The sequence below is a fragment of the Myotis daubentonii genome, chromosome 16 (genome assembly GCF_963259705.1).
Source record: "Myotis daubentonii chromosome 16, mMyoDau2.1, whole genome shotgun sequence".
Classification (NCBI taxonomy): Eukaryota; Metazoa; Chordata; class Mammalia; order Chiroptera; family Vespertilionidae; genus Myotis; species Myotis daubentonii.
In genome coordinates this window covers 15,330,315-15,351,235 of record NC_081855.1, presented here as the reverse complement: position 1 = coordinate 15,351,235, position 20,921 = coordinate 15,330,315, and the positions used below count along the sequence as shown (strand labels likewise).

Sequence of the window (20,921 nt, the reverse complement as noted above, 5' to 3'; positions counted from 1 at the left end):
TTTCCCAAAGCAACACAAAACACACTCTGTTCAAGCAAGTTCCCTTATTTAACACCCAAGCACACCTCTGGCCCCTCCTTGGCTCATGCTGATCCCGGGCCTGGGTCGCCCTGACCCCTCTGGCCCCTGGGGATCCTGTGTGTTAGAGTAGGCGCCTTCTCTTCTGTGACATCCTCTTCACCCTTCTCTAAGCCACTGAAACCCTCTTAGTAGGTTTACCACAATTACTGTTTATGGCCGGTCACTGCCCCCTCTCCGCAGCTTACCCAGGAGTATCAGTGCACGCTGTCTCGATGCCCTGGGAGGAGGGGGCAGAGCAGAAGTGCGGTCACCCCTCTCGGTGCTCAGACACTCAGGGCTCGGCCAGGGTCCTGGGACACCCAGAACACACGGGCCTGTAAATCAGAGAAGGAGGGGCATCCGTGCCAGCGCCAAGCCCTGGCCTTGTGAGCTCGTGAGCTCCCCTCCTGTCTGCTTTCTTTTTCACGTTTTCACAAAACTGCGGCCTCAGAATCGCGGGAAGCCACCTGGGCTCCAAGCCTCTGGCCAGCTCTGCAGCAGGCATAGCCGGGACACACTCGGCAACTTCCAGCCCTCGCTCCGCGTCTGGAGGGGCCCACTTCCTTTTGCCCAAGAGATCCTGGGGAGCCCCGGATTCCTGTTAGGTCCCAGCTCTCCCATTCACCTCCCACCGCCCCTCCCTCCTGCCCAGGGAACCCTGAGTGGGAGCCCCAGAGGAGCAGCGCCTGCGGGGGAGCAGCACCTGTGGGGGAGCAGCACCTGTGGGGGACCAGCACCTGCAGGGGAGCAATGCCTGGGGACTCGCCTGGGGCTGCCTGGCCAGGAAAGCAGGAGGGGCTTCCTCAGCTGAGATAAAAGGACTCTCCCAAGCACATCTCCCATCCGCTCCCGCAGGTGGGCCCGCCCTTGCCTTTCCCCTCTCCCATGCTGCCCTTCAGCGACCTGTCTGCTCAGATATTTACTCTGCATTCACTACACAGAATGAGCCCAACAGGGCAGAGTGAGCAGGTGGTCCAGGCACCTAGAAGTAAGGCGCTTCCCTTTGCCTAAAGTGGGCCAGGGCTTCCTGTCCCAGTGACCACCATGGCGATGCCAGAGGGAGAGTAAAAGATGGGATTCGATAAGGTATGGGGGTCAGCTCAGGGCTGTGAGAGCCATGCGTGCCCCCGCCCCCTGCCCCCGGCCAGGCCCTCACCCCCTCCTGAACATAAATGATCACAAAAGGTTAACTAAGGGGCAGAGTTGTGGCCATGGGCATGGAGACGAGAGACGGGTACCTGACATCCACTAACTGCTCCCAGAACCTTCTGGAAGGCCTGCCTCCTCATGCTTGTGAAACAGGCCTGCGGGATTTGATGATCTATCTCAGAGGCCCCTTCCAGCATCGCTGTCTGTGAGTCACTGGAAAAAGCAGGGGAAGCTGGGGACACGCCAGTCCAACCCTCCCTTCTGCCACGCCCTGTTTACCAAATCGCGCCTGGGCACCAGCCACTTGGGTCAGGATGCGCTCCTCGGAGCTCCTGGGAACAGGTTCCACAGGGCCTGGCGTGCAGAAGGCCTGCTGTTTCCACCAGCCCCCGGAGCCTGAGCAGGCAGGGACTCAGTAAAGCCTCTGACCAGTGAGAAGTTTACACATGTCACAGTGTCCAGTGGTCCGAGAGGGGCATCCTGCCACCGCCCTGGGGGGTTCTGGCAGAAGTCCACTGCCCACCCTGGCGCTGCACAGTCCTCTCCATGCAGGTGCTGAAAGTGAGAATGAACGGTATTTCCTAATTCCTCCTCCACCTATTCCCTCCAATATTCTTGCTTTAGGCGGCCAAATCTCATGGTCAAGCATAAGCTGAGGGCTCTCACCCCCTGCAGGCCCAGTGAGATGGAGACGCCCAGCCCGACAGGAAAGAGAGCCACCAGGCCAGGCAGCCAGCGCAAGCATGCCCGCGTACATGGCACTCATTCTGAAAAGTGAATTTCCGTGACTTTTGCAAGATCAGTCGCCTGGGTGCGCCACTAAGTGTGCCAGTCCATACGGTGCCCTCTGCCCAGTCTTCCTCCCAAGGCTAGTCTCTCCAAACCTAACACACCCAGACCTGACAGCATGAGCAGCCAACTTCCTCCAGACGCACTGGACGCTCAGCCTCCGTTTCATACCAAAAGGCATACGACCGGGACAGGCAAAGGCGGGACTTGTCTCTCCGCTGGGCCTGAGGAATACTCTTAGCTCCCGAGTCCAGCTCCTTAGCACCCACACTGGAGCCCAGGAAAGGAAAGAGAGAGGAGAGGATGGATCTATTTATTCCCCTCTTTTCTGTTCTAAAGGCCCAGGAAGAAACAGACACTTGTTGAAAGGAGGGCTTGGTAGAATCATTCAGGTTTAACTGCTGTTGAAATGAGTAATTTCCAGGGATCCTTGCAGCCTTGCCTTTATGATTAATTTCATTATATTTCTAGCCCAACCTGCAATTTTGTCTCCTGTTAGCACAGATTATCAACATTTTACTGTCAGGCTCCTTTAAAGAATGGTCTCTATCTGCCTGCTTTGGCGCCTCACCATCATGTTTCCCTCTTAATGACTTTGCATGGATATGGGCTCACACCCTCTCACAGTTAAAACAGGGAACACTGCCTCCCGCAGGCCTTTCTCAGCCCTTATTCCCGCCCCCACACCCATCCCCCTACCCCTCTCCGCCCCCATCTCCTTGAAGCCTCTGCCTTCATCGTTTGAGAAGTTTCCATTAACTTCGGTGACACTAACCATTGAGCACCCCCCTCTGCCTGAGAGCTGGACCAGTTCTCTCCAATCCCATCCAGGCCAACTTCAAGGACTCCATCACTTCCTCGTCTCACCGGTTACCATTTTGGGTAGATTTCCATTCTCTTATGTCTAGAATCAATCAACGTGATTTCCTTTTGGGTACCACTCTTATTCCTTTCTCAGTCCATACGGTTAGGGTGGGACTGACCCCACCTCTCAGCCATATCACCCTAGACTCCATTTGATTTTCTCCTTTCTTTCTTTGTGGAATGACTGAGAGCTTTCAGAATCTTTCTGAGCAGGTTGCTAATGTAGAAAATGCAGCCAACACAGAGAAAAGGAAGGCCAAAACATGGAGACTCCTGATGTGACCGCCTTGGCCTCCTCTCTCAGTTGGACATTGCCGTGCAACAAATTACCCCAAAACTTAGTGTCTTTAAACAGCAGATATTTATGATCTCAGTTTCTGTGGGTCAGGAATCTGGGCACAATTTACCCAGACCTTGAGCCTCACCTGGGGTCTCTCACGATGCTGCAAGCAAGGTGCTCGCAGAGCTGTGGTCGTCTCAAGGCTCAACTCGGGGAGAATCTGCCTCAAGTGCCTCACGTGGCTGCTGGCAGGCCAGGCCCTCGCGGGCTGTGGAGGCATTGGTCCCACCCTTACTTTTATCAGAGTCCTGCCATGAGTTTTGATAAATCGATGGTAGGATCCATCTTAAAAGCTGGGCTCTCAGCTTTCCACCTCTATGCTCCTCTACCCTTGTTCATGACTGGGCTGCATGGTTCAAGAGCCCTATCATTTGAGTGCCTGCTTTGACATTTTCTAAGATGCCGGGGACTACCAAGGGCTGGTAGAACCATCTGAGTAACCCCATCCCCAGGCCCAAATGGGTCCCTCCACATATCAACCCCAAACATAAGGTAGACCAGATGCCCTGAGGAACTCTGAACTGTGTGTGTAGTAGGGTCATCCAGGACAATGTGAGGATCCCAGGAGGGCAGCCTGGTGAGCAGCCTCAGTAGGACTATGTGAGACTGAGCACCTAGAATGGCCATGCTGATCTGGAGTGACTCAAATTGTTTTATACAGACAGGGGCCCACACATCCTTGGAACAGTCCTGCCTCCACCCCACCTTGGCCACCTATGCCCATCGTCATCCCCTTGACCTGGTATTTTAAAGCAATGCTTCTTAAGCCTGGATAAACATCATCCGAGGAACTTTTAAAAAGGGGGGTGCCTGGGACTCATACCCATTAATTCAGAATCTCAATCAAAATAAAAATCCCCAGGCCCTTTTTTAAGTTCCCCATATAATCCTGACAATGAGACCTGCTTTAAATGGACAGCCACAAATCTCAAAAAGGTACTCAACTCGTGCTACTCTGCCCTAAATGTAAGGTCAATGGACAAATAACTTAGGCATCTCCTGGGCACAGCAGGAAACGGTGTCTTCCTGCGCTTCCCTTGCAGGGGGCTGTGGATTCTGGCTGGTCAGTGTGGCACCCAAGGACGGCACATGAACATCCCCTGGCAGCGTGTGAGAAATGCGGAATCCACACTTTAACAAACCCCCAGGTGGCTCACTTGCACATGCAAGTTCGAGAAGCACAGTTTAAGCCATCGATCAACCCCACCAGAGTTAGCCCGTGGATTTGTTTTCCATCTTCAAAACAACCGTTTCATACTCTTTCTCAGATAATGGACTTTCTCACACTTCACTTAGTCATAAGCAATCTACCAGTGACTGTTCAACCCAATGCCCAAATTCCATCCCACCCACAGCAGTGCCCACATTCTCAGCCTTCCCTCCCATTATAGGGGCTAAAAGGCAGTTCTACCTGCTTTCTACTTATCAGCACATAACGCCTAGTTTTGAGAGAGAGAGAGAAATATCCTTGGACCCCTAATTCTCCAGTCCTACCTATTCCTTCACTTCTCATCACAGCAAATTTTTCACCTCTAATGCTCTCCTACCCACTCCACTGAGCCTGCTCTCCCAGTGCACCAGTGACCAACCTCCATGCTGTTACCAAATCCAAGGGCACCTTGAACTCTTCTAGAATCCTTGGCCAGCCAGCAGCATTCACCATTCCCTCCTTCTGGAAACCATGACTTCTCCTGGCTTCCATGGCCCCTCACATATATTCTCAGGGAGTCTCCTTCTGGATATTCCTCCTACGCCCAATCTTTTTAAAATATGTTTTTATTGATTTTTTAGAGAGAGAGGAAGGGAGAGGGATAGAGAGGTGGAAACATCGATGAGAAACATCATCAGTCGGCTGCCTCCTGCATGCACCCCTACTAGGGATCAAGCCCACCACCCGGGCATGTTCCCTGACCTGGAATCGAACTGGTGACCTGTTGGTTCCTGGGTTGACGCTTAACCATTGAGACATGTCAGCCAGTCCTATGCCCTGCCTTAAATGCTGCAGCAATCTCTTATCCCTGCCCCTTTCCTACCTATTCACTCTCCTTAATGGCTTGACCCTAAGCCACCCATGGCTTTATATACCTCGTTTCCTGATGACCCTAAATTCACACCTCTAGCCCTGACCTTTCCCCATGTCTCCCTAGCTGCTTGCCATCTCTAGATGGATGCTCAGCAGGAATCTCTGACAAGTCCAAAAGAGAACCCCTCTTCGTCTCCAAAAACAAAACAAAACCTGCTCTCCACACCTCGTTTTAGCAAATGCCACCGCAATCCATCCTGCTGCTTACGCCCCCAAATCTAGGATCATCAAGTTCTCCCACCTTCCCCACTCAGTCTCTCTTTATTCCCGTCAGTCTGCTACCAAAACTTGTCCGGAAGCCATCCACATTCCTCCACTTCCACTGCCACCACCCTGTTCCCAAGGCGCCATCTACACTCCCCTATAGCATTACAATGATCTAACTGCTCACCTTGTCCCACTTCTCATCCTTTACAACTCATTCTCAACACGGAGCAGCCAGAGTGAGTGTATAATACATGAATCAGATTATGACAACCTTAAAGTAAAATCACCTGAAGACTTTGCACTCCTCTTAGAAAAAAGATCCAAACTATTTAGCCTAATTTACAAAGCACTGAAGTCTGCCTTCTTCATCTACCTCACCTTACATTGTTCTATAACACGCTCTCTCCAGCCACACTGACCTTCTAGCTCTGTGCTGTTCAACACAGAAGACACAGCCGTGTGTGGCTAGTTGAATTTCAGTGAGCGAAAGCTAAAATGAAATGCAACTTCAGTTCCTAAGCCTTACTAGCCCCATTTCAAGTGCTCCGTAGCCCCACGGGGCCAGCAGCCACATGGCTGGTGCCCACACGGAGCATTACCATCCCCCAAAGTTCTCCTGGGCAGGGCTGCTCTCGCTGGTCCTCGCATGGGGCAAGTTTTGTCCTTCCTGGTGGCCTGGCACTCACTGTTACTATGCCTGACGTGTCTTTCTCCCATCTCTTCCCACGGCTGGATCTAGACATCAGCTTCAATGTCACCTCCTTGGAGAGGCCTTCCCTGGACACCTGGTCTAAAGAAGCCACCAGCCGGCTGTTCCCGATCACAGGAACCAAGCCAAGCCTCCACAGCATTTCCCACCGGCTACTGCTCTTCTTGTTTATTTGTGTTCCCTTATTGCCTAGCGCCCCCATGCCACTCAGCCCAAAGTGTACCTGTGTGATCAGGGACCTTGTTCATCTAGCTCACCTCCACATCCCAGCTCCTCCTCTGTGATCCAGGGGTAGAGTGCCTGGCACACTCTGCTCAGTTAGTATTAACTGACCGTTAGACCTGGGTCAAGTTCACATTTCCCCTTACCTCTCTCACAACCATCACCGTTTCTCCATTTTCCCTGCCACCACCCTCTGCGGGCCTTCAGCCATTCTACCCTGCCAGTGCTACACAGAGCTCTGGCTCTGCCTCCAGCCAACCCTGCCAGTACGAGAAGGTTCGTCTTGCTGCTATTCCTCTTGTCAAATTCGAGTCGCTGCCCCTGCCCCTCTGGACCCAATGGCCTCCCTGTCCCCAGCTGTGGCAAGTGTGCTCCTACCTCAGTGCCGCTGGGAAGGTCTGTCACTCTGCTGGGAGCACTCTCGCTGCTCCTTGTGAAGCCACACCTTCGCTGCCTTCGCTGCCTTCCAGGTGTGGCACAGGTGGCTCCTCGGCAGGCACTGGCCCCTCCTCTGGTCTTCCCTGGCACTTCCTGTCTGCAGCCCTGCTCTGGCACTTACTCAGAGAAGACAAGAAGTTCCACCTCCCACATGCACGCACACAGATAATCCCTGAGATTATTACTAAAAGCAATGGTTCTCTGGCTTTGCTGGGGATCAGAACCACCTGGAAAGTTCAGGAAAAACACACAGGTCCAGGCTCACTGAAGTAGGCTACGGCCCGGGCCTCTGGCCTTTGTCCATGTTCCCTAGGAGCCTCGGAGACGCACCAAATTTGAGATCCACCGATGAAGAACATCAGATCTGCAACATAAGTTGCTCAAGCTCTGCCGTTTCCACCAGCTCAGAATACCTGGACGTGAGCAACTTGATAACAGCCTGCGCTCACAGACTTGCTCTTCACCAAGTACTGAGAGTTACCCCAGTGACAGGCTGAGGATGCCCCCCAAACACATCCCCATCCTAATCCCGGGACCCTGCAAATGTTACCTTAGATGACCAAAGGGACTCTGCAGGTGTGATTAAGACGTTTTAGCCGGGGAGGTTATGCTGGATTGTAAGAGGCGGGGCCTAAATACACTCATGGGGTCCTTATAAGAGGGAGAAAGAACAAAGAGTGCAGGAGCCTTTGTGAGAACAGAAACGGGGGGGAGGGGGAAGAGGCAATATGATGGGCAGCCATGAGCCAAGGGAGGCGTCTCTAGAAGATGGAAAAGAGAAGGAACGAACAGATTGCCCTGCAGCCTCCAGCAGGACCCAGCCCTGCGACACCTGTTTTAGTCCCATAAACTCAGTTCACACTGCACACCTTAGGAACTAGGGAGAGTACATGTTTAGTTTTAAGCTAAGTTTGTGTTGATTCATTACAGCAGCAACAGAAAATGAATATACCTCCTGTTCTTACTACCAGGTAAAGTTCTTTTTAAAAATATATTGTTTAACTAGAGGCCTGGTGCACGACATTCATGCACTGAGGCGGAGGGTCCCTCAGCCTGGTCTGCACCCTCTTGCAATCCAGGACCACTTGGGGGATGTCTGTCTGCCGGCTTAGGTCTGCCACTACCATAGCGCTTGCCAGCTGCAAGCCCAGCTTCTGGCTGAGTGGTGCTCCACCCGTGGGAGTGCACTGACCACCAGGGGGAAGCTCCTGCATTAAGCGTCTGCCCCCTGGTGGCCAGTGCGTGTCATAGTTCCACCACCGTCGGTTGATTTGCATATTATGTAGGATTACAATAGACATACAATAGTTTTGGGTATAAAACACAGTGATTAGACATTTACATAACTTACAACGTGATCACCCCTATAAGTCTAGTACCCACCTGACAAAACACATAGCTATGACAATATTATTTACTATTTCCCCTATTCCGTACATGACATCTCTGTGGCTATTTTTATAACTGGCGACTTGTACAGCTGAGTCCCTTTCAACAGGTAAAGTTCTAAGTGTACAGGATCATGATTTTCTAACTCATGCATCTGTATTTAACTCATATATTGAAAAATAGCACAAGATACCTACCTGGGCAGGGCTAGCTTGCTTCTTTCACACCTGTGCCCACAATGCCTGGCTCAGTGCCTGCTGTTACATCTGTGGATGTTGAAATTCCTCAAGGAAGGCCAGCATTCCAAGTTGGAATCTGGGGCCCTCCCTGATGGGCATGGAGCCTAACCCCAGTGGTGCTTCCAATAGGGAAACACACAAAATCCAAAACAGACAGGTCACTGGACCTGCACATCTTTGGGGAGAACGGCTGCTATATTTGACTTGAGGAAAGTAGACAGAATACAGCCTGCTTCTCAGATTCTTCTCCTCCTGAAAGTGCCCAGCTTGGAGGTGTGCGTTTCCAACATGGCATCCACTAAGCACAAGTAACTATCCTATATAATAAAAGCCTAATATGCTAAGTGTCCGGTCGGGTCATCCAGTCAGCTGTTCAACCAATCAAAGCATAATATGCTAATGATATGCTAAGGCCGCTCAACCACTCGCTCTGACTACCAGGGGGGAGATGCTCCAACTGGTAGGTTAGCTTGCTACTGGGGTCTGGCCGATCAGGACTGAGTGAGATGGCTGGACATGCCCTGGAGCCCTCCCGCAGTCCCTCCCCAACCCCGATCATGCACCAGTGGGGTCCCTCAGTCTGGCCTGTGCCCTCTCACAATCCGGGACCCTAGGGGATGTCAGAGAGCCAGTTTCAGCCCAATCCGCAGGCCTCTAGTTTAAATATAAATTGATTGCCCTGGCTGGTTTGGCTCAGTGGATAGAGTATCGGCCTGCGGAATTAAGAGTCCTGGGTTCAATTCTAGTCAAGGGCACATGCCTGGGTTGTGGGCTCAATCCCCAGTGGGGGGCGCACAGGAGGTAGCCGATCAATGATTCTCTCTCATCTTGATGTTTCTGTCTCTCTCTCCTCTTCCTTCCTCTCTGAAATCAATAAAAAAATGTATTTTAAATATAAATTGATTAAAAATAAAACTGAAGACCCATTCCTCAGTCACACTAGCCATATCTCAAGTGTCACACGTTGGTGGTTACTGTATTGGGTGGCACAAATATAGAACATTTCCATCGTCATGGAACATTCTAGACCTTGCTGGCTTAGAGCATCTCTCCAGGCAGCCTTGGCTCCAGCTCCCCCTCCAGCCCTCCGACCAGAAAAACTTGGAGGGGAACTCAGCCACCACGCCCCACTCTACCCTGGAATCCCCTCCAGCATGTGTCTTAGGATGCACAGCTAGAAATGGTATCCAGAGATACTTGCCCGAGTCTGACTTTCCACTGAAAAGACGGCTCTTTGGAAAGTGAGAAGCAGAAGTAGCAGGACGGGGAAGCTGCAGTCATACAGGCCTCGTGCTGGGCGCGGTGGGGGGAGATGGAGATTAGAGAAAGGGAGAAGTAGAAAAAGATAAGGGAGTGGCGCGTAAGAAATGGATTCTAGTGATGTTATCATGAGCAGAAAATTCAGAGGCCAAAAAAGGAGGTCTCCCTCGAGGACTGAAAGCATGTAAACAAGCTGTGAGCTGCTCTGAGAAGGGTCCCGGGAGCAGGGTCCTCTCCCTGCGCCTGCGTCTGCAGGAGCCTGGACGGGCCCCACCCACTCACTGCCCCCTGGGAGGCAGTGACAGTGCGGGGAGAGATGAGGGAGGAAAGCAGCCCAAAGCAGAGACACAGAACTCTTCCGGACAGAAGGTGTGAAAATGTGAAGGCGCACGGCGCTGGCGGGGCTGGGGGCAGCGGGCACCTAGCCATGGCTGGTGGACGGGATAAGCTAGACCTGCCTGTCTGGAGGCAGTACTGCACTTTCCATCAAAACTGCAAACACTCTCATTGCTCCAGCCTTTCGACTTCAGGATGCAACCCTTCAAAGACACTCGCCCATGTGCGGCACGATGGACAGACAAGGGCACCTCAGCGGGTAAAGGTAAAAGGAAAAGATTAGAAGCGACCTGTACACCCATCAGTCCGGGGAGGCGTGAAAAAGAATGCTTTCTAGTGACTAAACTCCAAGATATATCGTTGCATTTAAAAATCAAACAGTAGCGGCCGCAGGTGCAGAAGAAAGAGGGCGCTACCTCCTGTGTGAAGGAGAAGGGAGGTGAAAGCCTGCACTGTTTCTGAGGGACCCGTTCGCCTCTGCGGAAGGGAACTGACAAGAAGAGGGCAGGAGTGCACAGGGGCCAAGCTTGCACTCTGTATTCCAGAGGACCTTTCAAACGTCAGACCTGATCTATGACTTACCTGTTCAATAAGGTCCAATGAGCCAAGACACCCCTCTGGGTGTATAGTCAATGAAAAGTCTAAAACACACCGTTCGCCCCTTTGCATTGACGCTGCCATCTCAGTGGGAGGCGGCACCTGCCTGGTGAGGGGCCCGGGGCACCAGCTGCACCGCAGTCGTGAGCTCCCAGGGGTGCCACGGCGCCCCCGCTGCCTCTCCCTGCTGAGAGTGTCTGGGGACTCTGAGGAGGAGTTCCCAAACCCTCAGCCCTCAGCAAATCCAGGCTGTCACCCAGCCTTGGAACTAACCAGGGACTGTCCTCCTCCCACCCCCCAGCCCCCGCCTAAATCCCACCCTCCAGGTCTTGTGTCCAGCCATGGTGTCCCACAGCCACTGCCAAATGACCCCCTGCCAGCCTCTCACTCGGGACAAGATGAAAGCCAGCCCCATGGCTACCGTCTGATAATCACTGTGGACACCAGATACCAGCCTGTGTCGGGTCTGGGTCCAATCAGCCGCCCCCACAACGACGCCATAGCAACAAAGGTAATATTATTGTTCTGAAAAGAAACCCACACACACACCATGTTGTGTGGCAGCCTTGAAAGCCACAGAGATAACGTATTCCACACCCTACAACTTTCGCCTCTCACTTCCCGGCGAGGCGGCTTCTTCAGTGGGAAGTCACAGGCTTGCGGCTGTCACCTCGCCAACCACCCCAAGATGTGTGTGTGCCCAGGGAACAGGCAGGAAGATGAGTCCCAGGCGAGCCAAAGAGGGGCTGAGCTCCGCCCCGGCCTCCCCCTCGGAGGCAGGGGGCAGGGAGGGCCTGGCCAGCTGGAGGCAGGACAGCCACAGAGGTGCGGCTCCAAGCTGCCCTCCGTCCCTCTGCCACTGTCTAGTTGCCCGGCTGCCTTCTCCATGCCAGACCCCAGCTGGGCACTGGGGGTTTGGTGGTTGCAGCCATGAGCCAGCCACACATTAATCTTCAGACCTACATGTGGAAAGCATTAACCCGACTGAAAAGACATTAATTGGGAGGCGAGCTAATGGCACAGAGGAGAGCAGCTCTTCTCAGAGAGCGAGCTGCGTTGCACAAGAGCGAGTGAGTCACCAGCCAGCAGAGGGAGGACCAGGGAGGAGGGCGGCGCAGCGGGACTGGGTACGGCAGGGGGAGTGGTGCGAAAGCACAGCTAGCTGTAGGCTCATCCTAATCCCACTTCAGCAGCAGCCTGCAGGGAGGGGGCACGATGTACCTCCCCGCTCCCCTCCCCAGCTCAGGAAGCGTTTCACATGTGACCTCCCCGGGGAACATGGCAGGAGGGAGCCTTCCTAACAGCCAACTGGTCACCCTCACCGCCTGCAGCTGCCTCTTAGGGAAGCCAACCTCACCTTCTAGGGAGAAGGCCTCCCTTTCCTTCTCTGCTCCCCCCTGGTGGTGTCATACCCTGTTGGGGCCCCCAAGCCTGCGGTGACCATCGTGGGCCTACAATTCTTGTCCCACCTGCTCACCCATCCTCACGATCCTTTCTGATCTTTTCTTCCTTTCCTTCTTTCTTCCAAATATCCCATCCTCTACACAAAGTGCTGTTGACAAGAAGAACTCCCCCCCGCCAGTCGCCCCAATTCCCTGGGAGAACCTCCTACTTTCCTTCAAGACCTTGTCTCACCCACCAGCTGCTCCACCAAAGCTGACTCCCAGCCTCCAGTTCCACGTGCTGCCACGAGCGGGCCCTGCTGCCCCTGGTGTGGCTGTGGGGAGAAGGAGCCCCCAAACACACCATTCAGCTGGGAGTGGAAGCACCAGGACTTTGAGCCCTAGGCTCTAGCAATTACCATGGCAACGTCCTAACTTTAAGCAGGACCGCCTCTCTCAGTCATCAGAAACAAAACTAATTCCCTAGAGTCCCCGGCTTCTGCGGGACTTCACAGAACACGCAGAGTAGGGGTGCCCTACACAGAGAGCAATGAACAGGAAGTACCATGGCGCCCTGAGAGGGAAACCGCGTATAGGAGAGACGTTGGCATGTGAGACTGAAGTGAACTTAGGGGGCACAGGCAGAGAGGACAGGGTAGGAAGTGAGGGCACTGCCATGGCAAGGAACCATTCATTCATTCACTCACACATTCCACCAATGGGGACTGAGCCCCGCACGCACCAGACACAGCTCTGGGTGCTGGGTGCAAAGATCCGGAACCCATGGCACTTCACTGCTGTGAGGCAGACACACTGTCCACACTCTGAGACGGAGAACGATCCAGTTTTGTTGGAAGGTGACAAGTGCTGATAAAATGGAAAAAGTGGGGCAGGATGAAGAGACGCGCATGGCAGGGTGAGCAGAGACTGAAAGGAGATGGGAGGGAACTAGCTTCCAGGGGCTAATCAGCACGGACTACGGGGCTTAGAGCCACTGCACAGATCTGTTCTCGACAGCTCTGGGTTCAGAGGCTGAGTGGGCCTTGCTGGGCTAAAGTCGAGGTGCTGGCTCCTTCCAGAGGCCCCACCAGAAAACCCGTGTCCTTGGCCCTTCCAGCTTCTGGAGGCCGCCTGCTCCCTTAGCTCACAGCCCCTTCCTCACATCCTCCAACTCTTGCTTCTGTTGTCCCGTCTCCTACTGACCCTGCCCTCCTGCCTCCCTCTCATCAGGCCCCCCTGGGTAACCCCCTCCTCATCTCCAGGTCTATCACTTCATCACACCTACGAAGACCCATTTGCCACGTAAGTAACAGTCACAGGCCCTGAGGATAAGGACGTGAAATTCTCTGGGGGACCATGACTCACCCACTGCCAGGAGTCAGCTGTGTGGGCTGCAAAGGCCCTCATGAGGAAGCGTGCCTGAAAGTGTGGGGGGACACCACGAAGGCCAGTCCGCAGGACAGCAGTGAGATGAGTGGGCGAGTGACCCCAAGGTCAAGGCCACGGTGGGGCCTGATCACGTAGCTGCTTGTTGGCCACCGTGGGGCTTCCAGCCTTTACTCCGGCCACCCCAGGGCCCCACCAAAACATCCTGAGGAGAGCGGGTCAGGATCAAGCTTACTGTGTAGAAACAACAGGCTGCAGGCTGGCCGAGCAGTCCCGAGGCGGCCGCAATAGTCCAAGGGCACAGGCATGTGCTTGGGGCTCAGACCAAGAGGATAGGTGTGGGGGTGGGGTGGGGATGGGGGCGGTGAGAAGTGGGGGTTTTTTAAGTCTTTTTGAAAAGAAGTGTCAACATGCTTATCTGACAACCTGAGCACAGGATGTAAGAGAATAGGCAGTGGTCCTCGACCTTCTGGCCCTTTAAATACAGTTCCTCATGTTGTGACCCAACCATAAAATTATTTTCGTTGCTACTTCATAACTGTCATGTTGCTACTGTTATGAATCGTAATGTAAATATCTGATATGCAGGATGGTCTTAGGCGACCCCTGTGAAAGGGTCGTTCGACCGCCACAGGGGTCGTGACCCACAGGTTGAGAACCGCTGGAATAGAGGGATTCGAGGGTTATGGCCCAAGCGGCTGGGAAGACAGACTTGCCACGTGCTGAGTGGAAGAGGCTGCGGGTGGCCCACACCTGGGAGGAAAGATCAGGTGTGAAGTTTTGGACAGGCTGAATGGAGAGGTCGAATAAACAACTGGGTGCAGGAGTCAGGAGGTCAAAAGCAAAACTGTGTGCAAGGATGAGGAATGGGCTCGCTGATCCACAGCGGAAGGCTCCCACGGGGAGGCTGCCGGGGCTGGGCTGAGGCCCCACCACAGGGCGGAGACTCTGGGTCTGGACTTCACCCTGAGAGTAATGGGAAGCACCCAGGGTGTGGAGACGGCGTGATCACCCCGGATTAAGTCTGTGAATCCGGCCCTGGTGGAAAGACAAGAAGACAGAGGCTGAGTATATAAGGATTTGCCTTAGCCCCCAATTGCTCAACCGAACATGTCCCACTTCTCACAGCCTTAGCGTAAAAACCGAGCTGTGGGAAGGGAGGGGGAGCAGGGAGGGAGTCTGGAATGCAGTCCTACCAGAGACTCCAAAATCCTTAGCTGGCTCTACCTGGTGGGCTCTGGCTTCCTGGGGGGCCCTCCCCGCCCTGGGATGGGGTCTGGAAACCTTGTGTGTCAGCGTGGGCAGTGCCTGTTGTGGTTCCACCTCAAGTGCCCAGTAAACCAGGAGGACAAAGCAGGGCCAAGCATGGGTGGCCAGGCAGTGTGCACGCCTCCCAGGGGACACAGGTCGTCCCCACTTCCCCCGGGGACACTAGCACAACGGGTAACACGATCAACCAGGTCAACAGGCAATGGCTACTGCGAGCAGATTCCAGGGCTAGGCGGCACAGGCGCGTGCCTCCCGGGCCCTTCCACCCGTTCATTCATTAGACAAATATGTAGTAAGCACCCACCAAGAGCCAGGCACGGCTTCTAAACCTTTGGGGCCCGTTAGTAAATGAAACCAAAGGGGGGAAAGCCTTGCCTTCATGGAGCATTCATTCCAGAATGGGGGGAGGAAGGGAGGAGCAGAAGACAAAAACAACATATAAATAAACCACACGGAATATTAAAAGGTGACGGAGGTTGAGGGGGAAGGTTAGGGGATTCAGGAGTGCAAGGTGGGGGACACGGGAGTTTGCGGAAAAGGGTGGCAATTTTAAAGAGTTCAAGATGTTACCATTGCTTCTAAGTCACAGTTGATGATCTTTCCAGCTCATCTCCTTCCTTCCTTCCTTCCTTCCTTCCTTCCTTCCTTCCTTCCTTCCTTCCTTCCTTCCTTCCTCCACCCCTCATTCATTCATCAACTTCATCAAATAGTCACTGAATGCTCAGCACAGGCCTGCCCAGGCACTCCCTGCTCTCATAGAGCTTACATTTTATCAGGGACACAGACCTAAGACAACTAACTTGGAAGGGTTCTGAGTGAGCAGAAACTCACTAACAGCATTCCTGCGAGCATGCCAATCAAAACGACACACAAAGCGCGCCAGAACAAAGCGCTGCACGTTCCCCAGACAGTCTGATTCCTGGTCAAGGGCCCCGTGCACTTCCTTCCTCCTACTTCACGTCTCCCCCCACAGCCCCCTCAGCACCCCACCTGAGTCCGTTAACACTGCTCCCTTCTCAGCTACCAGAAACCACAGCTCAGTGTTGTGGCTGGAGGCGGCCCACAGACATCCTTGCACCTTGCCACTCGCTGTCCCAGAACATCTACTGGTTTTAGGGCCTGTCAAGGGCCTTGTCCGTTCCATGCTGCAGACCCAGCGTCTCGGGAAGAGCCAACCGCAGCTGCCCTCTCCTCTGACCTGAGTCCTGGGTTAGGCAGGTTTAGCTTCCTCCTGCCTGGCTGTGCTCACTCCCAGGGCCACAGCAGCCTGGGGCAAACGCCCAGCAGAGGAGGATGTCACACCTAAGCTGGTTTGGCACCTAGGAGACCCAACTAGCACGGCAGCTCACTCCTCTGACCACAACTTGGAACTTCTTGGCGGGGGGGGGGGGGGGGGGGGGGGGGACTACGAGTGAGTTGAGCCCAAAGGCTCCTTCCATTTGGAGGAAAGCCAAGGCTGACCTTTGGTGTTCACCCCTGACCGTCTCTTGGCCTCTGGACCCTCCATCTCTTCCCACTCCACATCCAGCTGTGAGCCAGTGGGACCAGTGGGTGACACAGCCACCAGGAACTGGTCCTGCTGCTGTCCACCCCCCTCAGCCCTGCCATAAACTCTCCCAGTCTCGCCAGCTGTGGGCACTATTGCGTTTCCTTCCCATCCCAATACTGTGCCTACCCCAATGGTTCAGCTAGACCAGGACTCAATCCCAGGCCACGAGTGGAAGGTCTGCTCTTCAAAACACAAGCACGGTTCTCCGCAAAGCTGCTCGGAGCCCTCCACACCTCAACAGCTTCGCAGGGATGCTCAACAGAGATGCCCTCCAGAGGACTCAGGTCAAGGAGAGGGCAGCTGTCCGGCCACTCAGCACTGCGGTTGGCTCTTCCCGAGACGCTGGGTCTGCAACATGGAACGGACATGGCGCGTGACAGGCCCTAAAACCAGGTGATGCTCTGGGACAGCGAGCGGCAAGGTGTAAGGACGTCTGTGGGCCGCCTCCAGCCGAAACACTGCGTTGTGGTGCCTGGTAGCTGAGAAGGGAGCAGTGTTAAGGGACTCAGGTGGGGGTGCTGAGGGGGGTGGGGAGAGGAGATGTGAAATAGGAGGAAGGAAGTGCACGGGGCCCCTGACCAAGCTGGGCGGGGAAGAAGAAGGCGTACAGAAAAGGGGCGACGGGGGCCTCTTCCCAGCTCCTCCCGTTCAGATCCTTTCTTCCCCTTCGCAACGGCCACGGGAAAGCAAAGGCCTGCTGGGACCTTAAACTGGGGAACCGCCTAGTTATTCAAACGGGGTGTGCTGATGCTTTATGGGGTGGTGACAGAGCTGCAGGGGCTGGGGTCCTGCACTCCCTTCTGTGGGATGGGGACAGAAGGACGAGTATGGGGTGGGGCCCAGAGGCATGGAAAGCTGTTTTCAAACACCCTCCCCACAGCAGTTGTCCTGGAGCGCTGGGATGGGCCGAATTCCCCGGAGAAGAGGGAGGAGAGTGTGCTCAGCGCAGACTGGGGCTGGGGGCACTTGTTTCTGGAGGAGCAGGTCTGGAGGTGGGGCCGGCATCTCCAGCAAATTCCGGCTGCAAGTCCAGAAACCACTGTGAGAAGCTGCCTTGGGCTCTGACGGCTAAAGTGCACTAGGCCTCGCCCCAAAGATTACAAGGGGAGCCGGGAGCACTCCTCCCCTCCTGTTAATAGTCCAGTCCTGCTGTTGAACTTGGGTAGGGCGGTTCCACCTCCCTCCTCTGACACAAGCAGGCTGAGAGGGGACGCCCCAGCACCGTCACCACTCACACAATCATGGCCCCTGCTTCCTGTCCCTTGGGGTTGCAGAAAGAGGCCACTGGGGTCCCCGAACTGCTGCCTTCAACTCAATGCCCAGCCACTAGCCCTCTCCTTGAGCTTGCTCCCCACCCCCACCACCCCCACCAAGCAAGGGCTGTAGTCTCCCTCCCAGGAACAGACAGGCCTGGCTACTCAGAGATTTCTCAAGTCTGGGAGGGTTCAGTCCGAGGCCCCAGGGAAGGGAAGGGAAGGGAAGGGAAGGGAAGGGAAAGGGACAGCAGAGCCCTGGGCAGCCGATCCAGGCCAAGCCCCTCCATCCTGAGTGGAGCCTGGAGACAGTGGGTGAGGCGGGACGGGGGAGTGTCCACGCATGCACACTGGACCCAGTGTCCCACCACACAATGCACAAGGGGCCAGGGGGGCAGGCAGCCAGGGCCCACTCATGCCAGTACCATCTGGGAGCCCTTGCCAGGTCTTGGAGGGCCAGTGAAGAAGCCAGACTCTGTCCTGGGGCACAGTCAAGCTCTATTCTTATCTCAAGGGGGAAAGCGTGACTCTCCTCCAGTGAATGGAGGCCCCTGGCGAGGAGGAGGAGGAAACAGAGCCCTCACTGTGCCCCAGAGGGCTCCCCACACGGCTCCCGGCTCTGACCGGCCCCTCGTGGCGTGGCCTTGCACAAACCTTCGACAAGGAAAGGCCAGTCCAAAGGCGGACAAGGAAATGGATGGTCCAGGGCAGCCCAGTCCTCACTCACACACACGAGTCCTGGAAGAGACCCCCAAACAAAGTCCTAAAGGAAACATAGCCTGTGTCCCAAAGGAGGGAGCCCAGGGAGCCCATGCACCCCACACACGGGCATGAGCCTGGCTGGCGGAGATGGGCCTCCCTCTCGACCAGCTCCCCTGCACCCTTCACAGGTGGCAACAGATCTCCTCAGGAACTCCCGTTGGGCCCGCAAACCCCAGTCTTGGCCAGCAGATGAGGCGCCGGGCGCTGGAGAACTCTGAGGGGCTGTAAAATGGGGGCCTCCCTCTTCTTTCTAGGGGGACAATCTCAGGAGAAAGACGCCATCACAGGAATGCAGCTCGGTGGCTTTAATAACAGCAGAAAAAAACAAACAAAAGGAAGCAACCTCACTGTCCATCGCCAGGGGATTTAAATAATAAATCGTTCATCCAGGCAACGAGCTAATAGCCAACACTAAAAAGAAGGCCGTAGACACGCTTACGGACAAAGAAAGATGGTCAATTAATATTAAGTTTAGAGAGAAAAGAGAGTGTACAACTGCGTGTATAATAAGATTAAAAACAGGGGAACAAGGGGATTGTTCTTCCTTTCCCAACAGGCGGAGAGAGGGGAGTCATGGTGACAGCGTGGAGTGTGGAGGGCAGGGAGGGCGGGGCTGGGAGTGAGGCTGGGTGAGGGTCGCTGGGTGGGAGCCGCTGCAGAGTTGGACCAAGTCCTGCTTAGCTTTCCTCTGAGCAGCTCACAGGACTATGAAAACATCCGGAAAATATTTAGCCAGTAAATCTCTTAGAAGCCCTCCACCCTGTTTTATTTAGTAACATTTCCCTCCCTCTCCCCCCCCCACCCTCACAGACATCCAACCTCCCCTCCCCACTCCCTACCACGGAGCCAGAGGGACTCTGGTTCCCAGGGCCTGACCACTGTGGGTGCTGCCTCTGCAGCCTGGACTCAGGTCACACCTGGTTCGCCAAGTCCGAGCGGCCCCTTAATCCCCAGGGGCCCACAGCAAGGGCTGAGGCCGGCAACACTATTTGCCTTCCCTGGACACTGACTCACCAGCAGCGACTGACTCAGTGACTCCAGGGAGGGCACGGGTTAAAGGGGCCTTCCTGACAATTCTTCTCAGAAAGAGAGAGTATTCGCTCCAACTCTTTCTTCTGGGGAATTCCTTGGAGCTGTCAGGGAGGAACTCCATGAATAATGAATGAGTGTGAGGGACAGAGGGAGAGAGAATGCACAGGCACACGCGAGCACACGGGATCACGGCCCTCAAGCTTCCCTCCTGTCCCTGCAAAGTCCACAGAGGTCTGGGGAGCTGCCTGCTGGCCCAGCAACAGCCCTGTTTTGAGAGTCAGAAGCGGATCCGAGCTGAAGGCCGGGAATATGCGGCAGAACCCAGAAGACCTGAATTCTCGTCCCCATGATGGCAGAGTGGATAGAGCCAGCTGGTTCTGGGTTCAAATCCCAGCTCTGCCCCTGCCTGAGCCAGCTGAGCTTCCTAAGCCTCGCTGGGGCTCCATTTCCTCAGCTGGGGAGTCCTGGTAGTGTGACTGGAGGCAACCCTGGAGCTGGGAGTCTGGAAACCGGGGTGCAGGTGCAGGCAGCCTACTGCATTGGCCCGTCTCCCCAGGTAGCGGATACCACCTGAAGGCTGGATCAGGCCGCTGCTGGTAGGTTTGGGCCAGCACCGCATTGTTCGCTGCCCTTTTTTAATTTGAAACAATGACCAACATTACAAGACAGAGAGATTTCATGTCTCCAGCTGGGCACGTGGTCCCCATGGTTGCTGAGGCGGCCAGTTTCCAGTGGCACATAATCCCTGGCCCCTGGCATCTGCATCTGTCACCAGCCCCGAGAAATGATCCAAGGTCCATGACGTGGGTATCAGCTCTGCTCGGAACGCTGGGGTTAATGCATACACGGGGGCTCGCGGATACCGGATGAGAAGCCAGCAGTGTCTCCATCAGCCCCTCCCGGACCCAGCTCCAGCTTACATCAGGGGGACCCTTGGTCTCTGGGGGCCGAGTAGCCCTCCCACTTCTGCACGGCCCAGCTGGGGGCTGACGGGGCGGGGGCTGGGGCTTTGCGAATAGCTCCGTGGTCCCTGGGCTGTGGTACCACGTGGAATGGTTACTGCTTTGCTCCAGAACCCTCATCGTCAACAACCCCACCCGGCTCCCCTGGGAGCACTTCAACTGAACACACATGGAGAGACGGACTGGAGGCTACAACAACCTTCCTGAGAGCTTTGAGTTTAGAGACACAAACCTGAACTGGAGAAACGCTGCACCTACGCAGAGAATGCCCTAATCCAGAGCTCTGAATGGATCCCCTCCAAGATGTGAGTCCCGTCTCCATCCCTCCATCCCCTTAGGCCCCCGAGGATGGATGGGGCAAGCTCCCGCAGCCAGGCTGAATGGACCAGGGCAGAAAGCTGAGTAAATCCAGAATCCCACGCCCTCCCTACAAATGCTGATTAAACACCAGAACCATGCAAAGATCTGAGCCAGTTCCAGAACCACCTCTGGGGCCACATGAGCTCTCGACAGAGCACACGCAAACACTGAGTCAGGGCTCTCAACATCTGGGGCTCAGCTAACCCTCTGCCCTTGGCGTTCAGTTTGGGTGGACTCCCAGGAGCGGCCAGACTGGCAGGGGCTCCGGGTCCAGTGTGCAGGGA

General features: G+C 54.9%; 1 protein-coding gene across 4 annotated transcripts in view; it reads right to left on the bottom strand.

Moving 5' to 3' along the window:
• Positions 1 to 20,921, bottom strand: part of GAS7 (growth arrest specific 7) — a 207,304-nt gene that overhangs the window by 136,360 nt on the left and 50,023 nt on the right. Inside the window, exon 1 of one of the 4 annotated variants that reach the window (XM_059668633.1) lies at positions 6,802 to 6,919. The exons of the other annotated variants lie outside the window; for them this stretch is intronic. The gene's annotated coding sequence lies outside the window, so the exon portion shown is untranslated. Of the gene's footprint in view, positions 1 to 6,801; positions 6,920 to 20,921 lie in introns of those variants that run through there. 4 annotated transcript variants of the gene reach the window in all.